The 23,212-nt window shown below is 38.5% G+C and overlaps 1 long non-coding RNA gene across 2 annotated transcripts in view; it reads left to right on the top strand.

Moving 5' to 3' along the window:
• The window catches only part of LOC102163133, a 41,909-nt gene extending 21,237 nt beyond the window's left edge, over nt 1-20,672 (top strand). The window contains exons 2-5 of one of the 2 annotated variants that reach the window (XR_002338586.1): nt 6,800-7,183; nt 10,038-10,211; nt 12,956-13,086; nt 19,341-20,672. This is a non-coding gene — a long non-coding RNA (uncharacterized LOC102163133). Of the gene's footprint in view, nt 1-6,799; nt 7,184-10,037; nt 10,212-12,955; nt 13,087-15,682; nt 16,292-19,340 lie in introns of those variants that run through there. The other variant, XR_002338585.1, reaches the window with a different exon arrangement.

The raw sequence follows: 23,212 nt of genomic DNA, 5'->3' as shown, positions 1-23,212 counted from the left end.
CACCATTTAATATCTACTTTCTTGAGTAATGGAATATGCATGGTCACCGTTCTCCTTGGTGCTTTTTCCCGCAAGCCAACCTCTGAGAATGGCTGTATCACTTTGCGTTATGTTTGGAGTTGCTTCCGGTTCCTAAGACCTGTTTAAAAATGTTCATTCCTTCTCAGATTCTCTGTAATTATGACGTACTCTGGATGGAAAAATAAGACCTTGATCAGGACTGTGGGGTTGAATAACCAGCCTTTTGGAGGCGCTAAGAGTTAGGAATGTGTACGAAGTTGCATAACTAATGGAGATTTAAAGAAACACTAACTCCTGAAGTAACAAGCTTGGTTAGTAACTCGGAATTATTCTTCATCACAGCTCATTCTAATCTTAATTTCCAGCCAGGTTGAAGAGCAATATTCCATCAATAAAAAAAAAAAAGAGAGAGTGAGAGAGAGCTCCTTTGACATGTGGGTGTTTAATATGTAAATCATTGCAGCTTTGATTTCTAAACAGAATTTTATTTCTGCATCATCCCTCTTCCAAAACCTACTTCCAAGGACCTTCCTGAAGTGCGCACACCCCTTCACTTTGACTCAGGGAGTCTCGGGTAACTGCCTTCCCTCAACTGTAAATTTTTAGTCACATTATCAACTCCTCACCTGCATCTTATTTTCATCAAGGAGTATGAGCAGCTCAAAGTTTTTAGGTTAATGTAAAATACATACACAAACCCAATTAACCATTTCTTTTGTTGAGATCCTCCCCACCAAAAATGTTTCATATAAATTGCTTTCAGAAAAAGTCTGGAGTTACACTAGATTATAGCATAAATCTTTATATTCAAACAAAACTTTAAAAAGTGTTTAAATGGGAATAAGTGATGGACAGAAAATCCATTTTTTGATAACCTATGATGTCTCATGCACTACTCTGTATCTGAATTATTTGACTCAGTCCTCATAACCAGCATGTGATAAAGATAAAGAAACAAAGGAATTTCTGAAATGCGGGAAACCACTCATGCTAAGGGCAAGAGATGAGATTTTTTTTTTATCCTAGATATAAATAAATAAATATCCTGTTTTTTAATATAGAAGGGCTTTCTGACAATTTCAAGCATACCATTTACTTTTAGTATTATTTTTTGATCAACAGAATATTAAGGACTCAGTACACACAGTGAGTTCATTAGGACAGTCACTGGAAAAATGATTCCCATCTTCAAAGAGGGGGATTTAATTGGTGAGAGAAAAACATACAACCCACACCTTCAATAACCACGTCACTCTATAAAACAACATGGGACAGACAAATAGGGGTGAAGACAACGAGGTTAGTCCTCATTTATGGAAAAGCCTCCTGAAGGAGGGGGTTAATTAACCAAGCCCCCAAGGATGGATGTGAAAAGCCTGGGAGGAGGCAGAATCTATCATTATTATCATAACGATGGAGGGATTTAAAATTATTGTGGGACCAAAAGAAACTGTAAATGATGATACAGTTTGGAGGATAATTGGCACAGTTTAAGCTTGCAGTGATAAAATCTGGTTCAAGATGATAATAGTACATATACAAGCAGGGGGAGGGGGGGATAGTTTTAGAAGACCCATTGAAGCTATGAGGTCTTCACAGTGATAAATGTTTGACTTGGAAAAAATGGTTTTGCAGATTGTTTGATTTTACAGGAGAATCCTTTCATCTGACCCAACTGGTACTGGTGTTTGGTTGCATAACTGAGTCAGCTGAAGAAAGGAATCACTAGGAAGTGAAATATATGTATGGTTTGAACATTTTGGTTATTTTGAAAATTCTTTTGCATAAATCTTCATGCACTTACTAATATTTGATGCAATTCCAAGCCTTTTCTTAGATGGATATGTTCATTGGATTCTAAATCATCTTTCTTGTATAAAACATCCTTAGGGCATTAAAATTCCAGATTGTTGGGGTTTTTTTCCCAGGTGAATTAAAGACAGTTCCAAACAATATGATCAAAAAATTCACCTACATTTTGGAACCCTCCTGCACTGTTGGTGGGAATGTAAACTGGTACAGCCACTATGGAGAACAGTTTGGAGATACCTTAGAAATCTATACATAGAACTTCCATATGACCCTGCAATCCCACTCTTGGGCATCTATCCGGACAAAGCTCTACTTAAAAGAGACACATGCACCCGCATGTTCATTGCAGCCCTATTCACAATAGCCAGGACATGGAAACAATCCAAATGTCCATCGACAGATGATTGGATTCGGAAGAGGTGGTATATATACACAATGGAATACTACTCAGCCATAAAAAAGGATGACATAATGCCATTTGCAGCAACATGGATGGAACTAGAGACTCTCATCCTGAGTGAAATGAGCCAGAAAGACAAAGACAAATACCATATGATATCACTTATAACTGGAATCTAATATCCAGCACAAATGAACATCTCCTCAGAAAAGAAAATCAATCATGGACTTGGAGAAGAGACTTGTGGTTGCCTGATGGGAGGGGGAGGGAGTGGGAGGGATCGGGAGCTTGGGCTTATCAGACACAACCTAGAATAGATTTATAAGGAGATCCTGCTGAATAGCATTGAGAACTATGTCTAGATACTCATGTCGCAACAGAAGAAAGGGTGGGGGAAAAAACTGTAACTGCAATGTATACATCTAAGGATGACCTGACCCCCTTGCTGTACAGTGGGAAAAAAAAAAAAAAATTCACCTACATTTTGATTCCCCCCCACCCAGTCTCTCAAAGTTGTCTCACCTACACCACATTCAACAGCGATCATTTCTGTCACAGTATTATTAAATATGACTCAACAGATATTCACAATTGTGCAAATGAAAGCTCCCAGGTGGGATGTGAGCTTTCAGGGGGCTCCCAGCAGTGGTCACTGTGTTGTTTTGGTAGCAAAGGCATTAGTTAATCCAGCAAATCAGCAAAAGAGAGATTGGTGAAGAGCTTCTATTGTTCTATGCAGAACACATTCCCCCAAAAGTTAAATGGTAACTGGATGTTTATCATGATTACTATGTGCATTACAGTGTACTGTTGCCTCATTTTATAATAAAACTATAGCTTGACTATAAACATATAGACCTTCCACATTTTCTTCTGGGGAATTTTCGGTTTAACAGAGAATAAATGTTGAGTCTAACAATTTTTAAATTTGGAGCAAAATTGAGGCTGTCAGCAGGTAAGAAATGAGATAGAATTTGACCTTCTAAGGTAAAAGATTTATAAATATATATAAGCCACAAATTTATTCGCTTCTCTTATTCTTTATGAGGTTAATCCAAATGAACACCTGCTTATTTTTTAAAACTGTATTTTCCCCAACATTTATAAAATTATGAAATATTTATTTGCAAGAACCACTTTAGGGAATTTTTTTAGGGCTTTCAGAAACATGAAAGAAATGGATCTTCCTGATTCCCTAAATAAGTGAAGTTAAGCCAAAAAGTTATCACTAACTTCCTTGAAGTCATCCATCAAGTCTACAAAAGCAAAGGCTATAATTAAGGGGAAGACACTTGTTCCAAAGTTATCCTTTGACATGGAACCCCTAGATCTGTTATCCCATCTCACTTTTTTCCCCCCTTCATTTTTGTAAATGGCTGTACCTGCAGCATATGGAAGTTTCTGGGCTAGGGGTCTAATCCAAGCTATTCCTGTGACCTATACCAAAGCTTGAGGCACTGCTGGATTCTTAACCCAATGAGAGAGGCAGGGATCAAATCCACATCCTCACAGAGACAATGTTGGCTCCTTAATCTGCTGAGCCACAACTGAAACTTCCCATCTCATTCTTTCTTAAATCTAAGACTTTCACTGATGTGTCTGAATGGCAGAGCCTACTAGCTCCCTATTGCATGGCAGGCTGGTTAAGTTCATTTCTGACCTCCACTTTGGCATCCAGGTCCATAAATTAGAAAGCATGTGAACATAAGGCATTAAAATTATAGACTGTGACAACTGAACACTATAGCTGATTTCAAATCATGCCATTGCATGTCAAAATGAATCTTTTTTTTTTAAAAGATCCTTTTCAAGGGTAAAGGTTATAAATATGAATGTCTCAACTTTTTATTTTAAAGCATAATCCGACTTCACAGATTGACTTATCTAAAAGTAGAAATCCATAGTAGGAACCTTGAGTGTGTTCATCATGGAAAATTATCTTCCCAAAGTTCATCTTTCCAATCTCTAGATGTGATAACCATGTCCCATCTAGTGTTTTATAAATTGAGTGATTTCCAAAGATCCATTTTAGTGGGTGTATTTCATTTAGTGAGCATCTGGATGGCCATTAACAGCTTTTAGGTCCCTCAGAGATTTTTAATTATGACAGCATGGGTAGGCCTGCAGTGAAAGGCCAACACCCAGCAGTACATCACTTAGATGGCATTGCACTTGAAGAGCAGGGGAGTTGGAGCTGAGTACTTTAGCTGATAAAGCAGGCATTTTTCACCAACCAGACCTCAGTTCCACTTGTCTCTGATCCCTTAAGTGAAATTCATTTTGTTCTATCAACGATGCTACCATTAGTTGATAATCCAGGAGGCAATAGATGTCATACACAGTTCACCCTTCGTCTGTGGCTTGGTGTTTCCGAACATAAGCTGCATATAAAAAGGAGGCATGGTGGACGTGCTTGGAGAATCCCTACTTACAGCCTTAGCTCAGAAATTGTACAAGTTTGGTGAATCGTTAGCAGTTTTGTGCAGGATTTGGGAGGCAGTTGGGGTGATTATGCTAATTTTTTTTTTTTTCCCTTTTTAGGGCCATATCTGCAGCATATGGAAGTTCCCAGGCTAGGGGTTGAATCAGAGCTGCAGCTGCTGGCCTACACCACAGTAACAGTAACATGCGTTGCTAATCTGAGCCGCATCCATGACCTATGCCACAGCTTGCAGCAAAGCTGCATCCCTAATGCACTGAGTGAGGTCAAGGATGGAACCCACATCCTCATGGATACTAGTCGTATTCTTAACTAGCTGAGTCACAATGGGAAACCCTATTCTGATTTCTATAAGCGAAGAAATATTGGCAGATTTACTTTAAGAGTCCCATGGTCACTGGATTGGGAGAGAATTTGTGATTCTAATATTACCTTTGTGAGTTCTAGTGTTCTGAGTTTGCCTCCCACTCAGGTTAAAGATGAAAACCTAATGCCTGGGGCAGTGTTTATTATATAGTTTGTGCTGAAAATATGGGAGTAAGGGTGAGGTGGAAAAAGAGGTCTCTATTTTTTTTTTTTTTTTTTTTTTTTTTTTAGGGCCTTGCCCGGGGCACATGGAGGTTCCCAGGCCAGAGTTGAATCACAGCTGCAGCTGGCAGCCTATGCCACAGCCACAGCAACACCAGGATCTCAGCTGAGTCTGTGACCTATGCCACAGCTCAGTGCAACACCGGATCCTTAACCCACTGAGTGAGGTCAGGGATTGAACCCGTGTCCACATTATCCTAGTCAGGCTCATTAACCACTGATCCGCGAAGGGAACTCCCAGAGGTCTCATTTTATGAGACCAGAAGAACCACTAAGAATATTATCACAGAGGATTTGGGAATGAAAGATCAGAACACAGGTACAGGCATTAAGACTCTGAAAAGATAATACAAAAAGCTTTCCAGGAGTAGTGCTCAGCTAGACAAGACACTCATGCAGAAATAAGAAACAGTCAGATGCCTGAGGTCTTTCCTGGGGCTGCTGATTGAGTGGAAGACTGAGAGGGCATTTTACTTTTGGGTGAGTGCTTTTAGGGTCTACTCAGATATCCCCCAACCCAGCCTGGGGAAAACTTATCACAAGCTCTTCGAGGGAGGGAAATTAGGAAACTAAAAGAATGAGATCACCCTTCCAGGAATAATAATCAAGGAGGGAGAAGGCAACTGTGAAGCCTTTGGGATTTTTCTTAACAGGCTATAAGGGCAGAGGAAAGCCCTGTGATCTACCCCAGGGGCACACTCTGGCTGCAGGGCTGGCTGGGAGAGTGGGATGGCATTCCCAATCCCCAGCCCTACACTTGGGCTTGATAAGGAGATAACACCACTTACCAGGAGGGTCTACACTAGTTGATGAGTAACATTAATAACCCATCATGGCTGAGGTGGTTGAGTGAAGATACGTTCCATGAGCGGTAGCCAGAGGAAATTAATTACCTCCAAGGAGAATGTGTGAACCACCTGGATTCCACGTGGGAGTGGGGATGGCCTTTGGGGGAAAGTCCAGTGATGCTTCTGGCCTCCATCCAAAGACCAAGCCCCATTACTGTTGCATTGGATTTATTAATACTATAACTTTACACAAATTTACCCATGCTACAATTTAGATATGCAGAAAAAACTATAGTTAATTTATTTTGTCTAGAATTAGTCTCTCAAAAGTCCTTGATGGGAATTGGGGTATAGACAAAATAGAAGTTTCCTGTTTCCAGCTGAAACTTCTGGAGATAGATCCCCTTTAGATGGCCTTGCGCCACTCTGAAACACGACCAGGGCAAGATAGGTTTGGTGGCTCTCTCTGGTTAGGCAGGGGAAACCTGGATATTCAGACTCTTTGGGCTGCTCTAAACGTTACCTATAAAATGGCCTGGATGTCACCCAGCAGTTTCCACAGGCCCCTGGGTGGGGCCGGGAAGGTGGATGATTGCCAACAAATGAACCTGTTCTTGGACCTGTGTTCAGTACAGGTGAGGAAACTCCTAAACCCAGGAGCAAACTCCCCACAGGGAGCAGGTGGAGAATATGAGATGCATGTGGCTTTTTAAAAAATTTTTCTTTTCTTTTTTTCCTGTGTTTCCTTAGAATTTCCTGGGCTCATCCATTTCTTTCCTTTTCACTCCACATCTGTGGAAGGGACTGGCTACCGCATCTTAACATCTCATTTGAAAGGAGAAAGAACTGTCGTTTAGAATTGTGGTTGATTCCAGCAACACTGACACAACCTTACTGTATATAATATATAATGAACATAATGAATGGAATCTCTGAAGACCCCCCCAAACAAGATGCCTCATTAATAATTGAAATTTTGAAATAAGAAAATTATGCCTGCATTCGGGCCACAACTTCCTCTTTTCTGTTTATCTTCTCCGCAAAGACATCAGTCTACTTGTCCCACAAGCATTTGCATCATGAAAGTTGCTCTTTAAACATAATTCAAGTCCTGAAGAATGCTGGGAAGAACAGGTGAGAACTTTCATCTAAACTGAATTCCATAAACATCTTGGGGGGCCAGCTTTGTTGAAATGTCCAGGTCACTTTTTTCATCTTAAATGATTAAAAGTGAAGAGTCATTTTTAAGGACAACATAATGATACAATCGTGTTTTAGAATTTTTAAATTTAATAGTATTAGTAATTCTGATCACTCTATGTCTTAGAATAGGTACTGTTTTACCAAGAAGGGACATGATTAGGCATAATGAGCACCATCAGCAGAACAGGGAATAGGGTAAAGCGAGTGAGGTACCACAGTGCTTGTCCTGGTGATTAAGAAGTTGGGTGAATGAGACAAGCTGGGTGGGAATAGCCTTGTCCCCTAAACTTTTCAGGTAACTATTGCCAAATCCAGTTAACTGAAAAATATGAAGATGGGAGACACAGGTTTTAGAGGGAAGAATGGTGTGACCAATTTAGAAAAAAATTTTTTTTCTTCCTCTTTGTCTTTTTAGGGCCACACCTGTGGCATGTGGAAGTTCCTAGGCTAAGGGTCTAATCGGAGCTGTAGCTGCCGGCCTACACCACAGCCACAGCAACTCGGGATCTGAGCCGCATCTGTGACCTACACCATAGCCAACAGCAATGCCAGATCCTTAACCCACTGAGCGAGGCCAGGGATTGAACCCGAGTCCTCACAGATATGAGTCGAGTTTGTTACCACTGAGCCACAATGGGAACTCCTTAGAAAACATTATGTTTGGACTTGATTGTAAGAGGCAACATTGGGGAAGTCAGATAAAAGAGATGAAAAAGGGATGATTAATTCCTGAAAAATTTTCTGTCCTATTTGAGGTCATAAATATTTTCTTCTTGAAGGAAAAGACTAATAAAAGTCATTCTGCTAAAGAGTGTAATTCCCCTAAATCACAGCATCCACATTCTGAACACTTTTTAGCACACGGTTTGCAAAATAGTAACCTGGCCACGGTGACAGATTGTGGATTCTGAAAACAGAAAAACCCTTTAAAAAAATTCTCAAGCATTTGTCCATGTATTGTTCATATTAGCTTTTTCTCCCTATTCTATCCCCTGTTGATTTGAATTAGGTGGCAAAAGGACATTTGATTATGTTAGATATTTGCCCTAAGGTTAATGAGTAATGTTTGTGATCTGAAACAGGTATATTACACTGATAGTGTCAGGAATGCCCCTTGCTGTGCAAAAAAAAGGTGTCAAAATGCCAATAACCAAGTGTGTGGGGAAGGTTGTAGGGACTGTATCTGGCCACTTGGTGGGCAGATCATAAACTCTTAATAAGTGGCCCTTGGGCTGGGAAAGCCTCGTAATTTGTCCACAAGTCTTTCCTCTACATCACCACCCCCCCTCAACGCACAGCCTGTGGCTTTAAACATTTTCTCAAGCAAATCTCAAGGTATTTCTTTCTAACTCCCCTGTAAATAAGTGGTGAAGAAAGAACTCTCCTGTGCTTTCAAACGTCTATTTTAAACTCCTAGTGTGGCTCATCCATTTTCATCTTTTAAAAAATAAATTACACCTATGAATTGAACCCCTTTAAAATGACATGCCCTTTTATTTTTTCTTTATTTTTTATTAGAGTATAATTGATTTACAGTGTTGTGTCAATTTCTGCTGTACAGCATCATGACCCAGTCATACATACATATACATTCTTTTTCTCGTACTATCCTCTATCATGTTCTATCCCAAGAGATTGGATACAGTTCCCTGTGCTGGCACTGGATCTTTTTTTTTTTTAGTGCCAAACCTGTGGCATATGGAGGTTCCCGGCTAGGGGTCCAATCAGAACTGCAGCTGCCAGCCTTTGTCACAACCACAACAGTGTGGGATCCGAGCTGTGTCTGAGATCTGCATCACAGCTCACAGCAGCACCAGATCCTTAACCCACTGAGTGAGGCCAGAGATCGAACCTGCAACCTCATGGTTCCTAGTCGGATTTGTTTCTGCTGTGCCACGACGGGAACTCCTGTCCTGTAATGAATCTTGAGTTTGCATTTAAACCTCTCGATTGCAACAGGATGAGGCTCTGAATCACGATGGCCTTCAGAACCAGCTTATAGAATATCTAATCCAGTTACCTTCTTGGCAGCTGCAAAGACTATCCCACTTGTCTGGTTTTAAAGCGGATTTAAACATTTTATATGCTTTTTTTTTTCCAAATTAACATTTATGATAATTTACAAAAATATTTCCTTCTTTTGTTCACTTATGCTTACCATGTGCCAGGTTGAATTCTAGGATTTGAGTTATTGGAGAAGAGAATAGATGTGTTTGAGAACTTGGTTTTTGCATCACACACTAATGGATTTTGGCTAGTTTCTTAAACGGACCATTTCTATATTCCTGAAATTCAGTGCAAAAAGGAGATCACTGTGGTCTTGTGTGAGAGTTTTGACAATTAATCACATTATTCTTTTTTTTGTGTGTGTGTGTGTCTTTTTTGTCTTTTGTTGTTGTTGTTGTTGCTATTTCTTGGGCCGCTCCCGCGGCATATGGAGGTTCCCAGGCTAGGGGTTGAATCGGAGCTGTAGCCATCGGCCTACGCCAGAGCCACAGCAACGCGGGATCCGAGCCGCGTCTGCAACCTACACCACAGCTCAGGGCAACGCCGGATCGTCAACCCACTGAGCAAGGGCAGGGACCGAACCCGCAACCTCATGGTTCCTAGTCAGATTCGTTAACCACTGCGCCACGACGGGAACTCCAAATCACATTATTCTTATCCAGGCACTGTGCCTAGTGTTTTTTACTCATGAGAATCAAGGGAACAGTCCTCCCCCTTGTCCTCCTGCCAGTCAAATAATTAACCTGCTCATTGTGTCTTAAATGACTGTGATTCACAGCCTCTGAAATTCACATCTGGGACAAGCTGGAGAAAAAATTCATAAAGAAGAAAATCCTGGTAACTTCCCAATGTTCTACTTTTCCTGTCTCTGGCTTCCTTTTTTCGTTCCACCAATGTTGTCAGCTTTTAATTCTTTGGGGAGAAGAATAAAAGAGATGGGAAAAGGCCACAGGTATGTTGGGACATATAGTGTTACGTTTTTAGGTGGGGACACTCCTGGTAGCCCTATTGAACTCATGTTACCAATGGCTCTTCCCGGTAGCAGAATGCAGCTGTAGGATGCAGGAGGTTTCCCTGTTGGATGCTTTGCCATCCTGTCCATATTCCTTCCTCACTGTGGGAATGATGTTTGTAGAATTGTAAAACATGAGGGTTTTGAGTCAGAAATTAGAGGGCATTTATATTTGTCTTCTCCTGCCATGACTGATATAGTTTTCATATTTCCAGATTCATACTCTTGGATGAATAATAATGTTCTTTTTGCACAAAAAAAGGTTATATCTTGAATTTAAATTCTCACACATACTGAGAGCGGGGAGGGATAAATTGTGAATTGGGGATTAACAGAAACACACTATTTTACATAAAATAGATAAACAACAAAGACCTACTGTATAGCACAGGGAACAACATTCAATACGATGTAATAACCTATAAGGGAAAGGAATCTGAAAAAGAATCACTTTGCCGTAAACCCAAAACTTTGTAAATCTACTAACTTCAGTAGGAAAATTTTTTCACAATTCTACACAAAAGAGTTTGAATTATATTCCTCCTTTCTTCTTTCAGACACTTTCTCTGCTGTACAGAATAGTGATGAGGCAGGAGGAGGCTGAAGGAGTTGTTCATCTTTTAATGCAAATCTATGGAAAATAGGGTTTCTTTAAAAGCAAACTGTGAGAAATGTAGTTTCACTTTTTAAAAAGGAAATTGAAGTCGTTGTATCTCTAAACAACAGTTCTTCATCTTTGCAGAAAAAATTTAATTTTCTTTGAAAACTATCATGCATGGCACAGACCTTGTTAATCAGAGAAATAATACTCTGGATAAATTATTTTTGACAGAAGTATCATCTCTTTGTATAGTTTTGGCCAAGCAACTTCAAGAAATTACCTAAAGAACTAGAAGAGAGTGTAAAATATGATGCTTTAGTTACTGTGTGTGTGAGTTAGAGTCCAATAATATTAGTGACAGAGATCCCATAATCAGAGAGGTGTAGTTGATGAGTGGATATTTTGTTTGGGGGCTTCTGGGGCTTATCAAGTAGATTTAAAAGCTTGGATAGCCTTTCCACATACATATAATCTGGTATAAAACACGTATAAGATATTTTCTCAGATGATGTTCCTAGAAGTAACTGCCAGTTTGTCTTGTTTCGCTTTTCAGTTTTCACCTTGTCGACAGTTTCAAAACAGCTATATTACTGAAAATAAAAATGCTCAATTGAAATCCATGTGTTTACAGCAGAGGGCGATTCTGCTTTTTTATATCGAAAGAAAGTATATGAAAGACGTAAGGTGAACAATTTAGGAACTTTGCTTTCACAGGCTGACTCTACTTTTGGTGGAGGGTGATTATTTCTGCTGTTATATTATTAGTATTTCATATTTCTACCCATAGTGTCTGCTACAGACATATTACTTCCATTAATTCATTCTAAATACTTCAATTTCATCTTAGAAATGCTTGGGAAACATGGCCACAATTTCACTTCCTCTTCCCATAACTGATTTATTAGTTTTTACTTGATTACACAAATTCAGTGCCAAAAGCAGACTGGAAGCTGACATAGGTCATTAGAATAGAAGTAATAAAAAATTCACATCATAAAAATTTCAAGTGAAGTATTGTAAACCAAAGACCTTGAATAGCCATCATTCTTCGAGCCCCTGTGTTAGACTTTTTTCCTCAAACTAGCGTCAGTGAATTCTCTGAAAGATAATTAAATTTTGTGATTCCGTTACAATGACAAGCTAAAGAAAAATAAGATGTGCATACACTGGGTCTATATATGATTCATGCCTGAGTTCTCACATTTGGAGATGTGCCTACAATCTCATTTACACTTGGGTAGGTCAAATAATGTCACAAGGGCTGCATGGATAAAAATTAATAGTATTTTGAATATAGGAAAAGGGAGTGAAGATTGAATAATTATAGAATGACTATTAATTACTCAACTACTATAATTGTAGTGTAGACAGCAAAATGGACTAGTCAAACCCTAACAAATAAATAATATTGCCCCTATATTGTAGCTTTAGGTACTGTACTTGAGCTATGGATGGGCGTATTGGGTAGACTGCCCAATTTACAATTCATTGGCAGTAAGTATGATAAATGAAAAGTAAAAATGTTTCTGTCTAGGATCCAGAAATCATTGGTTTCCATATCTGTTCAAAGTTGATTTCGATTACACTCAATTTCACCCAACTTCAAGTAAACAATGTAATTTTGCAGAGTATTCAAGAACTATCTTGTTGAAATTGAGAATAATGCTGGGTCTCTACCTTTCCTTGTCTGATTGTTTTTGTAAATGACAAATAGAGTATAACTATCAATTTATACATTAAATGATGTACTTGGAGAACTGGTTCTTTTAAAGGATCAAATAATGGCATGCACAAAATAGTAGCAAAAGAGAAGAAAAACCCATCTTGCTTATTTGTTAAATTTTATAAGTTATTTGCCCTAGGTAAGTAAAATATTAGTAAATTTTTAAATTTATTGACTCCAATTTTTTCCCCTATATCTTAAGTCTTCCCAAATTTTTCCCTTTAAAACTCCTACCCTAGTGGGGGTCATGTCCCTAAGCACAGGTTTTACAGCCATGGGAAAGTTGCATACATTATGTAATATGCTGGTTTATGGCATAATGCATCATTTCAATTTTTGTGTGTTTCTCCTCACACCTAGAACGATACTAAAAGATGCCGTAGAATAATCAGCAAATATATGACTTCATATCAAGGAAAAGCACTTTACGGAAGAGGAGAGACTCCAGGGCAACAGATTTCTTACAGCGGTACTTTCCTAAGTGTACTAAGGTAATTAGCCTCAATAGGAGATAATTTTGGTTCACAGGGGTTGCTGTTGTTTTAAGTCTTTCTGGGAAATTTGGATTTTCCATTGATAGCAGTTTTAACATGTCACCCTGGAGCCAGAGTGAATTAAAGTGAGGAGCTACACAGTCTAAACAAACATTCCTTCCCATTATCAGAAGCCTGACAACATAATAGCATAAACTATAGTCATGTGGTCACATTCACAAGTAATGCAGGATCAATTAAAAATCAAAGAAATGCTACATTTCCTAAACCAGACTGGAGTTGGGGGAAAGCATGTTTAAAATTACCACTTTCCTCCCCTCCCCCATAACTTTTATATTGTGTTTTAAACTGAAAAAAAAATATAACAGTGTTTATTAGAATCACTCACTCATGTGATTAGTCTACCTCTCTGTTTTGTAAAATTAAGGCAGACTGTGGCAATATTGCAATACTACTTCAGCTATTTCAATCTTGACTATGCTATGTGATTTGGCATGCTTAATTTTTATTTCTCTATTTTACCCTAATTGCACAATTACTCAAAGTTAGAGCTACAATTCTGCTACATTTTACATTTTCCCCAAGGATGTTGATGGAACATGGTTTGCTTATATTTACCATGAAATCTTTTTAAACATGTGATGTTAAAAGTGAAATATTTTTCCATGTATTTTTTCATTTGTATAACAAGGAGATTTACAAAGTAATTTATAAAAATGGAAGAATTATATTTCTGAAGTGACAATATTTTGTCAGTAATTTTGGCATTCTAATATGACTTTATTTACTACTTTTAGATGACAGTTATACAGATAACAAAAATGTATCAACATGCTTTTGGCTACAGAATGTTTGTGTTATAAAACAGCAACAAACTTTTTGTTGTTGTTCAAAGGAGAGTATATTAATTGTATTTCCAAAAATCGTTTAGATTTGAACTTTGTGTGTGTGTGTGTGAGAGAGAGAGAGAGAGAGTGATTGATTCATGGGGCCCAGGAGGAATTTACCTGCATGTTTTTTGAGCTTCCTGACCGCACATCCTTTGCTTTTTAAGATCCTCATTTTCAAATACTCTGTTTCCGTAAGTATATTCAGATTTTCCCAAACTTTTTATTTTCGTTTGAAAGGAAACAAATCAGTCACCACGATATTAAAACATGGTCCAGTGAGGCTTTGTTGTTTCTTTGGGAGCAAATTCTCCAAGCAGTGGTTGGGCAAACAACTCACTTTGCCCTTAACTTTATCCTGGTTTGGCATCTCTGAAAACCAGCTGAATACTATTCTGAATTCAGGGATTGGGGTCAAGCCATAAGTGAGTGGAAAATACCAAGACGCACCAAAATGAATGACAGAGGGAATTCGATTCATCTTTTTTTAAAAAATACCTACATATGCTAAAAACTGTGAGTAACTGTATGGCGTGCAATAATTAGAAATAGCCAGCTCTATCCTCAGAGAATATACACGCAGTAGGGAAATATGACGTAGAAAAATAATTACTATACAAGGCACATGATGGAAGTGTTAAAAGAGCAGAAAAGGTGCTAAGAAAACAACCACAAAAAATACAAGGTCTTGAAAATATCCCTAGTTCAGTGTTTCCCAAGCCTGACCATAGGTGAGGAACACCAAGAAAGACCTTGATTTAAAAAAAAAAAAATTGGAAATGCTATAAAATTGGTTGTGGTGATTTGTACAACTATAAACGTAATAAAATTCATTGAGGAGTTCCCGTTGTGGCTCAGTGGTTAACAAATCTGACTAGGAACCATGCATTTGCGGGTTCGATCCCTGACCTCGCTCAGCGGGTTAAGGATCTGGTGTTGCCATGAGCTGTGGTGTAGGTTGCAGAAGTGGCTCGGATCCCAAGTTGCCTTGGCTCTGGCGTAGGCCAGTGGCTACAGCTCCGATTCAACCCCTAGCCTGGGAACCTCCACATGCCACCAGTGTGGCCCCAGAAAAGGCAAAAAGACAAAAAAAAAAAAAAAATTTCATTGAGTCATAAAAAATTAAAAAAAAAAAAACAAAGTTAAAAAATCTATACTAGTACTTTCTGGACCCACTGGATAAGAATTTTGGAGGTGGGAGATGGAGAAACTAGGAATGTGTATTTTGAAAAATCTCTCTTAATTCTGGAGCCCAATCAGATTTAAAAACACGAATCCACACTATCCTGGTATAGGAGTTTATGAAGTTTTATGTAACCGTGTGTAGCCCTCCTAATTATTTTCTATTTGGGGCTCGTTCATGTGGAACTGACTCTTTCCAAACTAACGTCCGTTTGCAAAATTCAGAACATGCTCCAAGGAATCCCATGAAGCTCCCATCTCTTCATTTACTCAGACAACATCTATAATTTTGTGCTTATAGTGGTCAACACAATTTCCATTTTTTAAGACATTCTTAGTGATTTGTTCATGATTTTATCTTGAGTACACCGTGCATTAATGCCACTGAGAAATTTTTCTTGTAGTTAAAAACGTACATATATGCATACACATACACAAATCTATCTGCATATGGATATTATGATTATACATATATACATGTATATGTTTTCCCTTATCAGCCTAGTCTTGTATTGTATTTGCAGTGGTTGTGCCTGCTTTATTGATTGAAGACTTTGGAAGACATTAGCAAAGTACTCTTCACAAGCATGCTGGTAAACATTTCAGTGACAATACTACCTCCCAACTCCAAACCCCTCACTACCCCCCTGCCCCCACCCCAAAGCAATTCTGGATACAAATGTAATTTATACGTAATTTCTACTTCTTAAGCTTTAGGGCTCTTTCAACCAGACTCTTGGAAATGTTAGTGATCTGGGAGACAGAGGGCAATTCCCCGTTTTTTAGCTCAAGACTTCCAGGAGAGTGGGATGTGGGAACTCAATGATTAGAGAGAAGATAACAAACAGAAGGGAAGGAGGGGTGGAGGACACAGGGATTTAGAAGCTGGGGATAACAGGGGTTATGCATACTTCTCCCCCATTTAACAATGTGGAGTCCCAACTTTTGAATTCTGATTTTCTCATCTTATGGTAATTTTCTGATCTGTCATTTCACTTCAGGTTAATTTTCTTTCATCACAATATTTGTTAAAGTGCCAAGTTCATTGTATTTTCATTTACTACTGAGAATATTCTATTTTTGCTAAACTGAGTAAACTTGTGTAAGCAATAATAAAGCCAGGAAGCAAAGTTTCCAGGAAAGCGTGAGTATAACATATTTTTTCTTTAATCTATACATATGGACAAAACCCAATGCCAGTTGACGAAAAATGGCAATAGTTCATATCTTTGAGGTCATTAGACAAATGGTTATAAAAGGATATCAAATGTTTCCCACAGTATCGCTGAGTTCAACCAGCTGGGTCACAGCAAGATAGAGAAACTTTAACCAAGAGCTCCCTGTGGGAAATAAAATTTTCTCCTTGTGTTGACAACAACAACAACAACAACCTTATGAGGCACATGACTGGGGAGGGAAGGCATCCTGGCCTTTGTGTTCCTGCCTTTGAGAACCTTGTTCTGAGCATATCACATCCTTTCTGGCAAAAAGGACTTGAGTTTAATTACACTAAGCTTCCAGACCATGCAGATTTCTGATCCAGAACAGTATTATTCCTGGCACATCACACAATTAAAAACACCCCTGGATCAAAGCACAGGAAAACCAAATCAAACCAAACCAACCAAACAAACAAAAAACACCAGAGATGCAACAGGTACCACATTCTGTAAAATGTGGAAGGTGCCAATGGAAAGCTGAAACATAAGGTTGCACTGAGTGTTACCGAAATATGAAGTACAGCTCTCAGTTTCTGATGGTCATCCCTGGAGTCAAGACATTGACAACTCAGGAAACAATAGTTGCAGGCTCATCTGGTTTTATTTTAGCAGTTATTTTAAGTTTTATCCTAAATACTGTGTATACAGAAAAAAATGGTACTTTATGTATTGATGGACTTTGTAAGGGTTGTTTTGCTTTAGCCCATCATGAGAAAGTCCTCGAGAAAATGTTGACCAGCTTAGGAAATGTATTTACAGATTTCATACTCATTTAACAAACATTCAACCAACAAGTCTTACTGAGCATTGGCCCCTGTTCTCAAGGAGTATTTAGTCCCACCAAGAAGATATATGACCTGAGAAAATGTATATGACAAAAGATGACCTGAGGGATAGGGCATGTTGGCTGCTACCAGCCCATTCTGTTTAGGGGGCATTATGGAATGACACCCTTTGATCAGCTGGGGTTGGTCACATGAGAAGACCTGGACACCATTCAGCTTGAACCTCAGCCTCTAACAGCATTTGTCCTGAAGCAAATCACTTAGCATCCTCCTAGCCTCTCCTTCCTCAGCAGAAAATGGAGAATAAAGCTCCCCTCATTCATGGAAATTGTGGTGAGAGATTTTAAAATTTGAGATAATAAGTCTAGGAAATAGTTTTATTTTTAATCGCATAGTTTAATTTGGAGCTTACTGAGATTCATTTACTATGTGTGAGGCTCTGAGCTAAATCCTTTGATGGGTGCTATGTCCTTCTTACTCAAGATCATCTTGTGAAATAGCATCTTGTGCATAAATGCCATTATTCTTCTTAACAGGTGAGAAAACTGGGACCTAAAGAAGTTAAGTGAAATGTGTGCTAAGGCCACACTGTAGTCAGTGGAAGTGTTAAAACCTAGGTTTTTCTGAAACCAATAAAAGCACTCTTAACCAGTAAACTATGTGGCCATCTTTTAGTGCCTCAAGAGTAATTGATTTCTAAAGTATTCATTCTAAGTTAGTAGATGTAAACTATTCCATTTAGATTGGATAAGCAGTGAGATCCTACTATACAGCACAGAGAACTATATCCAGTCTCTTGTGACAGAACATGATGGAAGATAGTATGAGAAAAAGAATGTATGTACATTATGACTGGGTCACTTTGCTGTACAGCAGAAATTGGCACAACACTGTAAATCAACTATACTTTAATAAAAATTTCTCTCTGAAATTCGTACACATATTCTTAGTCTAGAACATCACTGTTAAAGTGTCTGTGCTCAGAGTGGGGAGAGAACAGGGCTGGCCTTCCAGCCTTCCCCTGTTAGAAGATTAGTTTACTAAATTGTATTATCTTCATATCAGAAGAATCAGGAAGATGGTGCTGAGGGGATGAAGTATGTGACCTAGGTGCCCTTGAAGAGTTGCACCAGCAGAACCCCCAGGCCCCTCGACCCTGCCCAAGTCCTAGAGACCAGCCAAAAGCAAGGTCCCGTGGATGAGGGAGCAGGCTTGGGTGGTTGTCTTGGACTTTGAGAGACCTTTGCTCAGTGATGGAATGCAAAGGATGAGATGCGTCTATAGGGGCCAGAAGCATTTTCCTTAGTGGTCTCAGGGCTGCCTGTTGACACCCAGTTTTGACTTTGTTGTTGATTGGGTGAGGTCAATTACAGGCAGGACAAAAACAGGAAACACAGCAATGTCACTTTTTTTGGATTAGATTGAAACTGTGCAAAATCATTTTTGACGAAAAAATGCCTGTCTACTTAGTTATACAAAAGGAAGCTCGTGCAGTCACATAAAAGATTGGCTTGTGCATAAAAAAGAGAGACATCGATGCTATTTGTGTACGTTTGATAAATACTTGGATTTTGAGGTCATGGCAATCATAAGAGGATTCTAGCAGAGTGATTCATATGCAGTAGGTTAAGTAATAAAGTCACTACCATTAAAACTTGAATGAGTTTCTCTCTAGAAATTCCTAATGTGGGGCGTAATTTTGATCTGACATGGACCATAAATGACGTCCATTAAAAAGTGAACCCTTGAGAGAAAAGGATCTCTTTTTAGTTTTGTATAGTACTAAGTGCACTTAGAGAGAGGGTTTTTCTTCTCCTTTTTTTTTTAAGCTTTAGTTAGGCTAATGAAAAATTATTTTTAAAAGGTATGTCTAACAGAGGTCACCAACATACCATGTCCAAAATTCTACTCTTGAGCTTCTCACCAAACCTGTTCCTCCCACAGTTTGGCACGTCTCGGTAAAGGTCCTTTCTACCTGAGCTCAGGTTCAAACTTTGGAATCATTCTTGCCTTCTCTCTAACATCTGCATCAGATCCATCAGCACATCCTATGAGCTCCTATTGGTTAGGGTGGAGGCTAAGTTGCTCTAATAAAGAGACCACAAAATTGAGGTACTAGGACCTTAGAACTTAGTGCTTTGTCATGTAAGAGTTCATGAAACACAGTATTAATTCAGGGCTCTGGGGAAGCGGCAGACCTGCCTTCATCAACAAGACCAAGGCTCCCAGTTATCACCATTTCCAGAAAGAATGGGAAGAAGAGAAGCAAAGGCAGGGCAACCATCTTCAGGAGGAAGGCTGGGAGCTGGCACAGAGCACTTGCACTTCACATCCACTGGGGAGGCCCTCGCCGTGTGGATATGCACTGGGCTGCAAAGGAAACTTGGAGATGTGGTTTCTAGCTGGGTATCCATATGCCCAGGAAGAAGTAAAGAACGGACATGGGAGGACAACCAGTGGTGTCTGCCACAGGTTGACGTTTCCAAAATAAATTCCTCTGCAATTACCTACTAGCTCCACTACTCCACCACCTCTGCAGGACAACCCTTCAGCCATCATCCCAGTAAAGCTGTATTTCTGCTTCTGCTCCTGCCTCTCCACATCGGTTCACAACACCTCAGTCCCTGATGGTGTTAAAACCCCTGAGGAACTGTGGCATTTTTCTGCCCTTAACCCTGCAGTAACCACCCTGGGGCGGGGCAGCAGGGGGGGGGAATCTTGGTCTCTCCTTGCCTGGTCACCCCATGCAAAAGCGCAACTCCTCCCCCACCCCATTCTCCCTATCCTCCTTCCTGTCTTATGTTTATCTCCAGCACCTTCTAACACATCCCCTATTTTACTTATCTGGTTTATTCTCCCCAGCCCCCTCCCTTTCGTCCCCAACCCCAGAAGTTAAGCTCAGGACAGTAAATGTTTTCATCTGTTTTGTTTTCTGTACCTTGTATGCACCTGGTCCATAATAAATGCTCAATAAATTCCTTGGAGTGAATCCTAGGGGAAAACGTACAACCTCAGGCATCTGCCTTCTTATTTAAAGTACTGCCTTGTGGTAAACACTTAGCAAGGTATAAGGAATCAGTCTTATGATAAGAATTAATGTTGTGAGACTCTGTGACTAGGAATTGAATATTGAATGGGCCATGGAAGGAAACAGAGGCTTGAAATGGGGAGATGCTATGTTTACTGCCATTCTGAAACTAACCTCTTCATGAAATGAAACAATTCATTTCCTCTCTGTTTGCCCCAGTTTTCTCAGCTCAGTAAGACATAAATACCTACTTCAGGTTTAGAGGAATTAGGAAACTGAAATATGTGAAAAAGGCAATGGCACTATCCCAAAAGTATTTGTATCTAATGTGCCTTTAAGTTTACAACATTTATTACAGTAAAAGAGTACCAAAGAATTTGCTAATTTCGAACAGAATCTTTTGTTAACTGGTTTAGAACCGTCCTTTTCTATTTTGTGTTTTAGTCTCTATCCCAAAGTTGTACTGAATCCCAAAGGTGCCTTGAATGTTAGATTTTTATTTTATTAGACATAATATTTTATTTATTAGACATAATATTTATTTAGACATAAAATAGCCATAGTAATAGGAATTAAGAACTTCTGTCTGTAACTCGAATATTTCTACATATTATATTAAATCTTTATAAAAACCCTATGAGGTAGATACTTTTAGAGACAGGTAGGATGTGATTATAGTTGACTTTAACAATTAAAATAATAACAAAATATAATTTGATCATTTAAAATACTTCAAATTTTTAAGATTATTTTATCTTTAAAAATTTTATTGGAGTATAGTTGACTTATAATGCTGTATTAGTTTCAAGTGTAGAGCAAAGTGAATCACTTATAAATATACCCATTCTTTTTCCTCATGTAGGTGATTGCAAACTATTGAGTAGATTTCCCGCGGCTATCCAGTAAATTCTTATTAATTTCTATTTCATAAAGTATGTATGTGAAAATACTTCAATTTTGACATTAAAACCCAATTAACAAAAAAATTGTGTGCAGATAAAATGAATCTATTTTTCTGAGATGAGTATTTACTTACACAGATGACTCCTTCCCTTTTCTTCCACAATGGGTTATTTCCTCAAGTTCAACTGACAAAGAATGTCCAAATACATTTAAAATGTAAAAAGCAATAGCCTTCATATTTCCTCCTTTACACTCTGATAAAGATGCAGTTCATGGCAAAGGTCACTCATTCAAATCTCATTGTTCCAGTTTTCTTTCCTAAATTAGAAAAAAAAAACAAAACATGACTTTTCCCCCTGTATATTAACTACACTGCACCCCATAAAAACAAGTTTTTAATCTAATTTTTATAATTTATAAGAGTGACAAACTTAGAAAAAGAAGCAAATCATGAATAGAATGACAGCGTTTGGAATGATCAAGGAAATAATCCAGATTGTTGCTAATTTAGTTTCAGAAGATGATAATAATGCTTTTTTATCTCAAACTTGGCTCAGGCCTTTGGAAAAAATATTTCCCCAGGAAATTTGAACCCAGCTGAAGCAATTGATTTTTACTGGCTATATCCAGGATGCTCCTTTCTCAATTTTGGGTACTCCCGTGGTTGCTTGGTCACATGCATACTAATGGTTATTCAGAATTGAATCGACAACATTGATGGAGTTAATATCTCTGCTGGCCTTTCACAAAATGCCCTTATTACTCCAGAAGATGGACAAGAACCAGTAGAGACAACCCAGTTTCCTAGCTACCGTAATTTACACAATCAAAAACAGTGCTTGAGTAGCCACTGTTCCTTAAGACACCATGGAGAGGGCACACATTTCAAAAAGAACATGGTACAAGTCTCCCAGGAATAGAATTCATCATATTCTAAAAACAAAAAACAAAAAAACAACAAAAAACAAGAAAAGTCTTTAAAAAATGTCATCTCCAGCCTTTTATTATTTTATGGGCTAATCTGAACACATAAAACTTGTTATTTCTACAAAATTCTCAACAATGATGGCTATAATGAAATTCTTGACAGTATTACTCTTAACACAAACCACAGATAACTTCAAATTGATTGAAATAAAAACGAAAAAGCCTTCTGGATGATAAAAAATAATGTAGTGGCTTTTTGCAAAACTTCCACTTTGATAACTTTATACTGATTATGGAAGTTTTAGTATCACCGTGACTTTCATTAAGTTTTATAATGGTAGCTAAGATAAGTACAGCTAAAAAATGTCCAGAGTGTTCTTGGGTTTAAAGGGTCACTTCCTTAATAGATTGGGGCTGTGTCAAATCTACTTTAAAATGAGATAGCACATATAAAAATACTTCAAAAAGTTAAAAGCACTATATAAATGCAGGACCTTTCATAGATCGAGGCCCTGTTTTGGAAGCACTTAACCATAATTACAAATGCTGATAAATGAAAAAAATAGGACACCAAAAATGCTTTCATTGCCTTTTTCCCCAGTGCAAGTGCACGCACCGAAGAGGAGAAATCTGTTTCATGAGTTAACTTGGCAAAACCATTTAAATACCAAACATGAAACAAGTATTCAAATCTCATTGAATGCTCCCTCCTTCTTTTAGCCTTGTATGAATGTAAGTTTGTTATAATAATAGTTTTAATTATAGTAGTCTAATGAGTATAATTATAAACACGATTTGTCTTTCCAAAATGATTCACTCTTCCAAAGCGATAAGCTATAATGCTAATAAACTTCTCCTAACTTGTTATTCTCCTCAAAAGGTAGGGATGGTTTTGTTTCCTTCCTCACTTTTATAGGAAAAATAATGTACAAACCTTTACTCTCGGGGTAGCATTAAGAATCAACTTCATCCCCCCAAAATTGCTGCGTCCTTGGGCTGTGCCCTTTAAGCTGTGAGGAAGCCCTAGCTCCCTCTACTGGCTGAATCATTATCACCGTTTCTAAGTTGCGTTGACCCAAGACTGACTGACATTCCTCCCCAGAAACTGAGGTGAAAACCGAGAGCTTTGCCTGCCGTGTGCTGGCCTTTCAGAAGCAGCCGTGAGCCAAACAAACCTGGGAAGTTTCTCAC

This window comes from Sus scrofa, chromosome 14 (genome assembly GCF_000003025.6).
Source record: "Sus scrofa isolate TJ Tabasco breed Duroc chromosome 14, Sscrofa11.1, whole genome shotgun sequence".
Lineage (NCBI taxonomy): Eukaryota > Metazoa > Chordata > Mammalia > Artiodactyla > Suidae > Sus > Sus scrofa.
The sequence above is the reverse complement of the archived record's forward strand: the minus strand, read 5'-3'. Positions and strand labels throughout refer to the sequence as shown.